Source organism: Cataglyphis hispanica, chromosome 3, assembly GCF_021464435.1.
Source record: "Cataglyphis hispanica isolate Lineage 1 chromosome 3, ULB_Chis1_1.0, whole genome shotgun sequence".
Classification (NCBI taxonomy): Eukaryota; Metazoa; Arthropoda; class Insecta; order Hymenoptera; family Formicidae; genus Cataglyphis; species Cataglyphis hispanica.
Genome location: NC_065956.1, coordinates 9,336,128 through 9,350,092, shown reverse-complemented (window position 1 = coordinate 9,350,092; position 13,965 = coordinate 9,336,128). Strand labels below are relative to the sequence as shown.

General features: G+C 36.8%; 1 protein-coding gene and 1 long non-coding RNA gene across 3 annotated transcripts in view; one reads left to right on the top strand and one right to left on the bottom strand.

Annotated features, from left to right (window-relative positions):
* The window catches only part of LOC126859370 (uncharacterized), a 122,201-nt gene extending 117,515 nt beyond the window's left edge, over positions 1–4,686 (bottom strand). For both annotated transcript variants that reach the window (XR_007688800.1, XR_007688801.1), the window contains exon 1: positions 3,929–4,686. This is a non-coding gene — a long non-coding RNA (uncharacterized LOC126859370). The remainder of the gene's footprint in view (positions 1–3,928) is intronic.
* LOC126859358 (lachesin-like) overlaps positions 1–13,965 on the top strand; it is a 122,649-nt gene that overhangs the window by 49,247 nt on the left and 59,437 nt on the right. The gene's annotated exons all lie outside the window — the stretch shown is intronic.

Genomic DNA, 13,965 nt, shown 5'->3' with positions numbered 1-13,965 from the left:
AGAGAGAGTCACCCAATGTTTGTAATCAGTCGCCTAGGTTGTTAGGTACCGTACATATGTTTATGCTTGATGTGAGCATGAAAGTACCCTTTCCACTAGGTTGCTAACCTGCCTTTTGAGACAGGTGTGGATAACCAAAGCGAATAGTGTCTTTAATGAACTCCTACAGAATTGTACATATGCTTCTCACGCAGGAAAATAAATATACATCCAACGCCGTTGTGTCTTCTTTTCTCCACATAAGTTTTTAAAGATAATATTTATTAAATAAAGTATTTTTTTTTTTTCATACAAAAAATCGATCTATTTATTTTGTACTACTGATTTATTTATATTGTAAAAATTATATTATATAAAAAAGTAAATTCATTTATATTATGAAAAGTACAATTAAAATAGAAGCAAATTAAATTTGTTAAATATTCTTTTCGGAATATACGATATATTTAAGAAAGATTAAAAATATCTAAAAATTCATTCATGTAATAATTTTTTACATTTACTTTGCCAATTTCGAGAATGCAGTTTCTCGTTAAGCATATTTTATTCTTTATAATTATTATGTATATTTTATCACATAATATCATTCTTTTTTATTGAATGAAATTTCTGATCTTTGACTGATGCAATGTCGATTTTCCACTTTTAAAATATATACATATATACATGTTTAAAGTTTTAAATGAGATTCTTACAGATAGCCATTCTCTCCTTTACATAGAAGAGTAAATCGCAAAGATGGAATGGCGGCTGGGATAAGAGGCGCGTACCGGAAGAGGGAAATTAATCAGCCGAGAAAACTTTTCTCATGGAATGTTGAGAAACTACAAATTAAATGACTGCGCCTTTTTAAGCAACGTTAAGTGGCTCGCGAGAGATAGCAGCCGATTTCTTTCAGCTGTCACCCAACTCTTTTTACATGCTCTATCTCTATAGCGCAATTTAGAGAATAGCAGAACATGTTGTTCATATGTTCCACGTGTTGTGAATTCATCATAAAATCTTTTTGCTATCATAAAAATCATTTCACCTATTATAAAAATTATTTAAAAATTATTTTAATAACGATTATTAGAATTCTTTAGAAAACCACATGAATATGCTCAGAAACTATGGGAGAATTGTTTTCAAATAGACGAAACTTTCAGAATATCACAGGCTGTCTGAGACAGGCAGCTAATCGATTGATATTTCATCAGTTGATGACACAAAGATTACGCATCTCTAATATTTCATCGGCAGCGTACCATATCTGAGATCAAACGCGCGAGTTTTCTGGGTGTCCGGAAATTACGTGTCATTGCCAGAGTACAGAACGTAGGGAAAAGTAGTCTACACATCTCATGCGTTGCGCAAACTGCGATTCCTGTGCGAAATCAATCCCTGATCCTTCTTGCGATGAATGTTTTCATAAGGCAATCTTCAATTTTCATATCATATGTTTTGCATTACATTTCATATTTATTATTAATATAACATTTACTATTCTTGCATTTATAATGGCAACTACTATTCAGCGTTATTGCATACATATATATTAAAAGCGTAATTATATAATGCGTTTCACGCAAAGCATATAGTATATATGCAATTTTATTTATAATGTTAATAACATCGCAAAGCAGTACCGTAAAGCGCAATTTAGCTGCAAAAAAAGGAGAGACACAGCCGAATTTCATTTCCAGCCAAGATAAAAAAGGCAGCAATATGTGTTGCGAGATTGATGCTGTGAGTCATGTGACCCTTGACTTGACGATATAAATAAGAGATAGGGTTACGTAGAAACGCGCACGTGAACGGCCGTGGCCAGCAGAAGACCCTCAATTTCGCGTTCAATAAATTTTCTCGTAAAAAAAAAAAAGAAAGTAGTAAATACATACCGGCAAACTAAGTGCTTTCTGTGCACGGTTGATGAATTTCAATATTTTTTTTTATATATCCTTCGCAAGAGCCTTCCACGATGAATCCCGCGAGAGCTCGTGACGTTGCGACGACCGTCGTCTCTCCTTCAAATCGTCGAATCAAAATTGAAAAGCACATTTCGTCGTCTTGGTCTTCACGAGCGCGAATCCGCCGTAGAAATAAACGTAAACTGGTGTTCTCGTGAAATGCATACAACGAGCACAAGAGCATACGACTACGCTGGAAACGCATTTGAAAACATACCTTGAAATATCCCTAAGAGCTTGATGCGCTTGAAAATTTTTCATGCAGAAGTTTTCAACGAATGCTTGCTTTCATGCATGTACGCGTCGAGATTAATTGTTTATAAATAGTATTAACTTAAATAATACAATTTTTTTCAATTATTTATCATGTGCTTCTATTTCTTTTTTTTTTTTTTTTATTAATTGTAATTTTGTAATGTCATGTCATGTTTGCACGTGATATTCGCGTCTCAGACATTCTCGATAAAAACGTGTCAAAAAATTTAAATCTAATTCTTTCATTTCTTTTTTCTCTCACATTCACTATTCGGTATTATAAGAGATATTTACTGTTAGCCGCGGAACGCATTAAACGCGGAGTATACACTACCTTCGAAGCAACGTTTCTGCAACGTATAATGTACAACTCGCGTAGATACTTCTTTTCGCGACATAATTCTCATTTCACGGGAGCTTTCAAGCCGAAACTTTTTTCCCGCTTATTATTCCGCTCCCCCCGCCCGAACGTTCCATTTAGTGGCTCGAATGCGCGAACAGCGACTGTATCGCATAAATTGCGAATTTTTCGCGGACCGGCACATTTGTGTCATGTTTCCTGTTTATGTAAATACGAGCAATAAATCGTATCCACTCATGAATTCGTTCCTTCCGTTCGGCTGCCTTCTCGGCGTGGCCGAAGAAATTCAATTTTGTGAGCCAAAGATACATCAATGACCCAACTGAAATTGTACCCGAAACAAAAGTATTGCACTTGTATTTAAAAAAATCAATTTATTAAAATGCTATTAAAAATATATATTAATAAATATAAAAAAGAGAATACATAATTAATTGCGATGAACATACAGATAAATAAAAATTTCTATTAATTTTGATTAAAAAGTAAAAAAGATACGGAAGGAAGGAAAACATGATACGTTCACATATAATATAACAATTTTCGGTTGTTTCTACGAAAAACGATAAGCATTCGAATAAGAAAACTTCCTTCTTTTAATAAAATCAAATAAATCGGGTTTGTCTATATAAATGTTATTCATTTAGTGGCATCACAGACGTCGATAGTAGATAGAAGAGATATTTATATCGAAAAAGAGCAATCGTATCTTTCCGATGCATCGACATGACAGGCATATTGACATTGAATTTTTCAGTGTATTGCACCGCGCTCGTTTTAAGAATAGTAAATTCGGACGAACACTCTGGCGGTACTTCCTAAACCTTGAATTTATTCAAACAGCGTAGGGAGCCGCGGGCTTTCAAATTTCCATAATCCCTGCGTATGTTGTAAGAAAGTTACTCCGCAGGTGGGACTTTGTTACAGGGAAAATGATACATGTATGCGATATCGTCGATCATTGTAAATTATCTTTGAACCAGATTGGCTCTGTGGCCACGAGCAGTATCAATCGTAAATTGAACAAGCAAAGTGGCGTAATAGAATAATGAAGTATTTATTATTTATCATTAATGAATTTATAAGTACGATAAATTTGTTAATCAATTTTTCTGAAAATTTATTGTCAATTATTCAATATACAATTTTTCTTTCTGATAATTTTAAACGCATGATTTATTGAAATTTTATTTATTATATCTTATGTCAAATGCAATTTAGATCGAAATAAAAAAGAACGCGCTTTACCCCCGCCCCCTCCTCCCTGCAGTGGAAATATTGCATAACATACGATAAAAAGTTTGAAGAATAATCTGACACTAAATGGCAACATACACATACATATGCACATGCGAATACTCACCATTACCAAATGTACAAAGCGTCAGAGCAGCCCTCCCTCTCGATTAATCTGTCACGAAGCGATTGCTCGATGCATCTGGATGTTCATCGACGCGGATTCACGGATACACTCCCGATGCTCGATCACACTTGCGAATAATACGAAGTTCACGGAATAATGCGACACGTATCGCCAAATACATGAATGCGACGGGATGCGATCGATATCGCTAGCGAATATCGACGAACGCATTCGATTGCCCGATCGAACAGATTAATTGACGCACTAAAACGATCGCCCGGTAGATACATTCGGCACTCGTTGTTTGCCATGTGTACACGCATTTGACCGACGTGAAAATTAGAGAAGCTACGCACCATCGGCACAGGAATGATGGACACGAACCGTTACACGGATATCACACAATCAAGTGCAATCATCTGTTTCGATTAATGCGACGCGACGTTCCATTGATGCCTCTCTCAATGCTCCTCCATGTTTCGGGAGGGTACTTGGGACATATACGGACAAGCGAGTACACGCGAAACACGCGTGTATCAGAGAATAGATCCCTTCGATGGACGCGATATATAGGTTATGATTACCGAGAGGCGCGCTCACGATCGTATCGTGAGTAAATAATACGGTGGTAAATAATACCATATTTAATACATTCGGACGATCGCTCGCAATTAGATTTGGCACTTTCGACACCCCTTTTTACGCGAAATTCACACGGCATAGGCAAACAAATACGTGAAAAGGCAAAGCGATCGAGATTCGACTGTATGCTCACTAGCAACTAGCGACTGCGACGCGAACTGCGTGACGTTATCGAGATTCGCGCGCTTTCCCGCGTTCGCGCGACGCGAAGGATTCCTCGATGACGTAATGCTTCCTCGATAGAAAATGCTACCGTTATTATGGAATAATTAATTGCAATGACAGATCAAATTTCACTTTTTCGGCAAATCAAGAAATACCCGTATATTAAAAAACATCGATCGTTTCGATGAATATTTGATCAACGGATTAAAGGAAATATAAATTAATACTCTCGGAAAACAGAGAAACGATTACCTTTATATTGAGAAATTCATTAATCGCGTGATTCATTGGCAGACTGAAACAATCATTTATCTGCTAGAATGAATGCTGCCGACATCACGAAACGGACACAAAGTGTGAAAACAAAGAGAGGAACAGCCACGATTTGACACGATTTGACATTGAATTTAGTCACGTGATTTGCTCAACTTCACGTACATGCAAAATTCCTCAGGGACGCGATGACTTATTGATGAGACTTTATTAATGAGAATGCTAATATCGTTGAGATAATTAGATTAAAATAAAACAATTTCTCACTTCAGTTTGTCCGTTCGACATTCGTTTTTCGCAAACTATGTATACAAAACTCGTCCAAAGTGGACACAAAGCGTGAAAATAGAGAGAGAAGGGCAGTTACGACTCGACTATGCACTATATCAATTTACGACGTGACTGCGCGACGCTGTCGGAATTTAGTCACGTGATTCGCTCAACTTCACGCAACACGCAAAAATTTCTCAGCGACGACTTATCCTATATTAATCATCATATAATCAGAATGTTAAAATATCACCATTAATGAGAATGGTAGAATATTTTTGAAAAATAATTAGATTAAATAATAAAAATAATAAAAGATTGAATCTCTCACTTGAGATTGTCCGTTCGATATTCATTTTTGGCAAACTACGAAATATGCGTTTCGATGAATGCTCGATCGACGGAACGCGAACAGAATATCGATTACTTTTATATCGCGTCGATCACGATAGCAGTTGATAGACTGAGACGATCGTTCGTCTGTCAGATACCGCGTTTCCGACACTTGTTTATATAACGGATATGTTCGGATGAAAAACGTGAAAACTGAAAACACGAAGCAGTCAGGAGACACGAATCGGCTATGCTCGGGTCACTTACGACGTGAAATCAACTGTGATTTTTAAATTTACATGACACGGAAAGTTTCCGCATATTAATGCACGGCGTAAGAGTCTACTAATATAAATGAGAATATATAAATTAAGTATAAAAGGAGTTTTATATACTATATCGTTCGGTTATACAGGGTATCCGGCGTCAGTCGCATCACCCGTCGTATGCAAATAAAGCAGATAAAACTGAGGAGAAAAGTCTTGTACCATTTTTTTATAACGTTTAATAAGAGAGTTATTATTGAGTAAAGTCTGGCCAATCATAGTCGATCTTTAGCCAGACGCACGTCAGTGAGACGCTGTAAACAGCTGAGCGCTCACGCACACATGCTAAGCGCGCGGCTCATTGACGTGCGTCCAGCTAAAGATCGGCGCTGAATTGCCATACTTCACTCAATAATAACTCTTTTATTAAGCGTTCTCAAAAAAAATGGTACAGGACTTTTCTTCTCAGTTTTGCCTACTCTACCTGCACACGACAAGTGATGCGGTTGACGCCGGACACCCTGTATATATCGTTGTAAAGTGTATAAACTATATATATAAAAAATTCGTGATCGATGTAAATCGCATCATCAAACGATTCGTATTCAAAGTGAACCGAAATCGAGCAAACATGACAGCAAATCTTATACATATGTTAGCAATGGCTCAGCAGATGGCGGTCGTTTGGTGCAGCCAGTTGCTTCGGGCTACATCTAAAACTCGCAAGGATAATAGGATAGTCCTCTTTCGGGATTGGAGGTTATATATTGTGGGTAAGTTAAAATATTGGAAATATGAAAAATAATTTTTTACGATGAAATGATAAAAAATATGTGAACGTTGAAATGCGATAGCTGAACGAGAAGACAAATCCTAGATAATCGCGGGTGGTCATCGATTTTTTGCTCCGCGCAGTTATCTAATTTCATCCGTGCGCGTTGGCTGCTAATATTAAAATTCCAATTTATCAAACTCGATAGTTTTAGCGTTGCGCGAATTTCACCAAATAAATGATGTATTCTGCGGTTTTGTAAAATAAATATTAAACCGCAATATCAATATTATAACTTAAAAATATATATCTTTTAATTTCTTTTTTTGTTTTGTTTTGTGTAACTAGTACGCGCAAACGTATATTCATTTTCTCGCCGAAAGTGATACTTTAGACAGCAGGCTGAATATTAACGAAGGCGGTAATGAGGTAGGTCAGGTGATGTTTAAAATCACACCACCTGCTGAAGCAGCGGCGTCAAGCCATTAATTTTACTGCTGGTCTCGCAGAAGACCACGTTATACACTCAGATATACAAAGCACCCACTGCGTTTCCCGCGTAGGGATTTCCGTAAACAGAGTTTCTCGTGTTGAAAACTTATGGAGCAGAATCTGGAATTTTTATTTAGTGAGAAAGTTTTACACCTTTTTCCTCTCCCTCCTCGGCCCCCCCTCACGCTGCTTCTCCCGTACCGTAAAGCTTGCTTCCCGACCCCATGTTGAGAGAAATATTCGTCCGTGTAACTATATCACATAAGACGGCACGCAATGCATATAAAACCTTCCCATCGGAGCGATCTTTGTGCAAACTTTTTTTGGTATTCTTTAATCGAGTCATCCCGCCCGGTAGACTCAAATAAAACTTGAGGTTCTTCTTTAGTTGAAGGTTTAAGAAAATATGCGTTCATTAAAATGTATTTATGTACGAATTAATCATTTTTTTATTGAAATTTTTGTTTTATATAGTGAAATATTTGCGCTATTAATTGTGCATTTATTAATTTTAAATATATTGAAATAATATCGATATAAAATGAGTGAGATATATATGTGATGATATACATGATCTCTTAATCATCTTCATATGTTGCACTTCTAATACTAAATGCTAAATATGTAAATGATCTTAAAGTATTTTAATTTTAATTAATTTTTATTTTAAAAAAGAAATACCTATATACAAATGCAATAATGAATAAGTTATAAAAAAACCATTTTTTTAAGTATTAATATAAATAAATAGAAAAAAATATATATATATATATATATATATATATATATATAATAATTTATGTATATATATATATAAATGTATATGTATATATATATGTCAAATATTATGAAAATTTACTTAAAAATGAATGAATAATTATTAATGTCGAATACAAATGTGCAGAATGTATAAAGTTAAATGTTACTTATAGGATACATCTTAGCTCTGTCGGAGGCTTCAGCTGATCTCATAAACCATGCAACAAAGGATCAAACTACTAAAAGAGATTTCTTGCATAAACAGCGCGCGTACGTGCTAGCGCGAAGATGCACGTAGGAGGCATACGCTACCTTTTCTCACTCCTTTTCTCACTCTCAATTTAAATTCACAGCTTGCACCATAACCGCGTGATTCACGATAAACCAGCATCGCGAACAAGATACCGTCAGGCAGCAAGTTGAACGTATATTTGTCGTTGTCATCTCGACATTATCCATAAAACGCAAAAATAAAAGATTTAACTATAAACATTTTGGACAAATTAATCAAAAAATACTTAACAAATTTATCTTATATTAAGTTATGATGTGTCTTGCGAAGTAGCAAGTTTAAATATCTCGTATTTATTATAAAGTAAAGCGCAATCATATTTCTAAAAGATAATGGGAAGACGAGTCTGCGCGAAGATGTAGAGCATGTGCCATTTTAGTTACCGTATTGCGAACGGAACCATAAGTCAGACGAAAAAGTGAAAAGGTGGAGTTATTTTATTTGATAAATGCATGGGAGTATCTGACAGCTGCTGCAAGAAGGCTGGTTCTTCTCTGTGCTTTTCTCTCTTTCTTTCCCTCTCCCTCTCTCTTTCCTTTCGTCTCTCTGTCCCCTTCTTTCTTTCTTACGAGTTGCATCTCTCGATTCTATTTTCCAACTTGAGTAGGATAAGCGAGGGGATGTCGAGCTGGGTCGAACTCGCCACTTTGCCTCGGCTTAAAAGGACACCCAAGTTGGCGTAGTCGAAGCTTTTTTGGGATGTTCGGAACTTGCTAATCGTCACCGGGCATGGGATATTGTCGCTGATTCTAATGTCTTTTCCGAAGGTAGAATTAGTAGTCGAGAGAGTTGTTGAAAGAGTGAAATTAAAGCGTCACCAATTCTTACTTAATAGTGAAATATTGTAATAAAGCTGTAATAAAAGTCTCTTTCTCTCTCTTTTTTACGAATGTATGCTAACGATTTATACATGTATTTATTATTTACTGTTATATTATGTTAATTTATGTGATATTGTATAAATCTTGTAATGAACTCTCTTTTCACGCTATAAGCGATTTTATTTATATTAAATTTATATTGTATATTTCTTAGATTTAAGTTTGAACTGTAACTTTGCTTGATTAGAACCTCTTCTGGGATCATTAGATGATCATTTTAAATACAGTTGTACTCTATGCTGTAATTTCTAATCATTATGTTTGCCTTGTACACGAGACGTATTTGAATTTACTGAATTTACAATCATTGTGCAACTTTTATATTTATTATAATTACGTTGAAATCTAATTATACATTTATGCAATTTTTTTATATGGATGGCAAATAAATTTCGGGCAATTATCTTTGAAAAAGGATTTTTTTTTCATGTCTAGAAAACTTTACGCGAATAACCATCAAATATTCTTATAAAGTTATCATCTTAATTTTTCACGATAGATAATCTCTCGAATATTTTCTCAACAGATATATATATATATATATATATCTTCATCTCGACTAGCCAGGTTGACCAAGAAGTTGTTAAATTGAATCTGTCTCATTGAATCTTCCAGCGAAACACACTGAGCGTCTTATTTCCCACGTTCGATCCCCGATGACGATTCGGCGTCGCGATACTCTTTTGAAAGCTAGAGTAACTGTGTTTCCTCGATCGAGAGGTCATAGCGCGTAGGAGCGAAGCACTTCGGCAACGAACCAGCAATTGCCAGGATCGATATTTTGCGGTTCGGTTATATATCGAGTTAAAGACGGTTCGCCGCGGAGGAGGAAGGCGGCGACAGAGGCGCCGAAGGGAAGTGGCAAGAGGGAGGATGGGTTACCGCTGAAATTGAGATGCCTTATCTCGAGGATGAGAAAGGAGCTTCCGGATGGAGTGCAGTCGAAGTGAGGTCTCGCAAAAATCTCCCGGGGAATAAAAGGGGATACTGCTTGCGGGAACACCAAGCAGTTTCAACGGGTTCGAACCATTCCTGTCGTTCGTACTCGCGTACCCGAGATTCCGCGTTTCCAACTAGAATTCCTTCACGTGGAAGTGGAAGTTGGGGAGAGCGAATCGAGCGGACGTGCGCCATGTAAAGTTACTGGTTGCTCTCGGCCCCCTTGGGTGATATTATTACTGTTTTTGGGTAATGCAACTTAGCTTTATTACAATATTTCTGTTCTCTGCGTGCCTGGAAATTAAACCGTAGACATACACTTTGACGGAATACACTTTACATTTAGACATTTTTGTCGAAACAAAAAATCAATCTCTTAATCGTATAACGACATATATTTAATTTTTCCGTTGTAATTTTGACATTTTTGTTCATTTGCTTTCTCTCAATTTTAATATCACCACAAAAAAATTTAAATATTTTTATAATGAAATATTTTCAGTTTTTAAATATTTTGAAATTTATAACAAACGTGATTTTTACCGTGACTTTTATTAATTTTTTCATAATGAGATAAAATGATTATTATAATTGCTAAAATAACACGTATAATATATGATGTTTTTATTTCACAATATTTTCACTTAAAATATGTTGAATATTATTGTACAGGAGAAATTAATGTAGATAATATTAAATAATTAAACACTAAAGAGAGGTCATGATTATGAAAGCTCTTTTACTAAAACTTCCCTGTAAGCTCACTGCAGCTTGTTTTTATTACAACTTTGTATGGCTTTTACTTTATTGGCATTTAACGTTCATGTTTATCGCGCCTCGACCATCGTACATTTTCGACCATCGTTCTCGATTGTAAAATTAAATCCTCACCGTTGTTGAACATGTACTGTTCCTTTCCAATTTTTGACACCTGTGATCATTGTTATGTGATCCCTTTAGAAGAAATAATATTTCATGAGACCATTCCAAACGAATCGCTAGCTTAATTCTTTAACTCATAAAATCATTTCTATCCCAACATTTTTTTTCGCCCATAAACGACGGTTTATACCTATTATGCATATTTACAATTATGTTAGAAAAATTAGCTCGGAATAAAGAATATGAAATAATTTGGAACAATCTTTCCTCAAAATTCTTTGCACTACGTCGCGTTCGAAAACGCGATTATGCTCGTTAGATGCCACACGGGACTGACCTCTTACCTCCTGGCGAAAGATTCAGCCTCTATCTGACGCCAGCGGGAATTTCAGCATCTCCGCATAGATACCCGAAGGTAATGCCCGAGTGGCGTTCCACTCTTCCTCTCACGATTCCCTATAAAAACAAATTGCCCCAAACCGGCGTATTTCTCCGTTTTCGCGAAGATTTACGAAGGTCGGCTACGACTTCGGTCCGTAGGTGCGGAGAAAGGGAAAGAACGGGTGTAAGACGGTATTACCCGGCATCCCCTGCTGGTCACTTTATATGTTGGATCGTTATTTTTATACGGCCTGGCGCTTTCGCCTCTTTGTTCAATCATTTACTGCTTCTTCTAGAAGCGGTCTAGTTCTCCAGATGATGGAGCGCGACGAGGCGGCATGATGAAAGCGAGGGTTTGCAAAGCCCTCAGGGTCTCGTCCTTTGTTCGTACATAACAGATTTTCGTCAAACGTGTGGTTTCGATCGATAATATTCGATTCGATCGACTCGTGCATCGTAGATGATACGAGCAATTGCTTCTGACAATGAACTATGATATGAATACAGGGATTTGAAACCGAGCATGTATTAGCACTCTTGTTACATTGGGAAAAAAGTGACATAAATCTTTGTCTTGAGAAATGTTTTAAGATATGCGCTTTAAAGATAAATAGTAAAAGGTATCGGAAAAAATTATTCAAAAATGCTTATATTATTATGTACATTATTTTTCATCAAAAATTGCGTACTTTAATAAAAAAAGCAGTGTTAGAAGCGCATATTTTATTCATCTTTGTTTTATATTTCAAAATAGATCAGTTTTGATTTTTGTATATCCATTTCTCATTTAGAAATTTGCTGCTATAAGTTTAATTATTTGATCTCAAAGATATATCCTTTATTGCATGATATTAAAAATAAAACAAAAATATATTTTACACAAGTAATATTCAGGTTGTAAATTATTTCGTTTTTTAAAAGATGAGAAAATATAATATTTTTTAAAAGATGAGAAAATATAAAATATCGAAAAGGCAAAGAAAATTTAAAAAAAAATCTAATTAGCATCTTAACTTTTCTTGCCAGATTAATAAGTTAACTTTGCTTGATTACTTATATTATAAATGTAGCTTCAAAGAAGTTCTTAAGAAGTTTTTGACCTCGCCGCGATAAATCAGGCAAGCATGAATAGGCAATACTATGTAATATCACGTTGAGTGTGAAATATAATATGCCTTGTATCAAGAAGAACATATAGTTGAAGAAAATTACTCCACGCGAACGTTTATCTTATATTCTCGAGCACGTCCCGGCAAATTAATTTTTCCGATCATCCGCCATCCGGAATGCACCGCAAAAATTATCGGCGTACAATTTCCACGCAGAATGGCAGAATTTGCGAGAGTTGACCGGCAAAATCTTTCGTCCGCTACCAGTATACTTTACGACTTGATCAAACGCGTAGCCAGATCTTACATGGATACGGTCGAGGGAATACATATTATGTAACGATCCATATATTCGCCGTAGCAGATTGGTGTTTTCCTCGTTAAAACTTGGGCGCGAAAGCCATTCCCATAGTGCTACGATAACCCGAACAGAGAAGCGTGGGTGGAAGGAAAAGACTAGATGTAGGTGGAGGCGAGAGAGAAAGAGAGAGAGAGAGAGAGAGAGAGAGAAAGATTGAGAAGAGCTATGTGCTGGCCTGACCTCAGTATTTGGCCGGAAATGATTCATACCCGCGGGACCGGCTCTTTCAGCGAGATTCCCCGGACATTGGTACATTCGTTTCCTTTAATAAGACATCTGGGAAGGAGCCGACCGTCGTTTTGTTACTAATATCTCACGCCGGCGGGAACGTTGCGGTTAACGAGGATAGAGGGAAGTTCCTTTTACGACTTTCGAGTTATGATTAGTATCGCGCCGGCTAAGCGCTCGTAATTTCTGTTATACGATTTGTTGACGAAAGCGATTCTCAGAGGAAATCAAAACGCGGAAAAAGTAGCCGTCCTCGTGTTGTTCAATGCACACATTTATCTGCATAAGTATGTTAGCACGTTTTTATACTTATACAATATCTTTTCCACAAATACGTAAAACATAATTTTTTATCATTGAGAATTCATATCTTAGGAATAGAATCGATTTTGCAAAATTTTGTACAGATAGAAGACGATTTTAATAGCCGCAAGTGCAGCCACGATAAATATAGAAGAAATTTAAATAATCGCAAAGTCGCGAAGACGCATTGAATATATGCTGAATGAACTTCGCCGGAAGACTCCCCACTCGAGTCAATATTTCGCAGCTTTCGCGAATCCTTCCGGCAAATAACGATGGATTGATTCTGGTCGATGGCAGCCCAAGCAAAGCCCGGATACTGGCGCGTACGTCTCTCATTTCTTCCGGTTTGGTGTCGTGCTTCTCCGACTCGTAGCTCCAACATACCCACCTACCTACCTACGGGCGTAATATCGAAGGCGAAGGTACATACGACGTCGTCTGATCCGTCTTCTCGAGCACTGAGCTATTCGGGCATGGAGACAGCCTCAGCAGCGAGCTTCGCTGATTCCAAAGACGAGGAGGTAAAACGCGTTCAACCGTGTTTAATGTCGAGAGCGTTTCTGTAATAGTATCGACGAGCCGTGTCGAGGCTGTGATTCGTGACCAGGAGAATTGCTGCTCACAAGATTCCTCCCCGGGCAAAGCATCCCGCGCGACATCCCAGTTTGCGCATCATTTCCATCTGC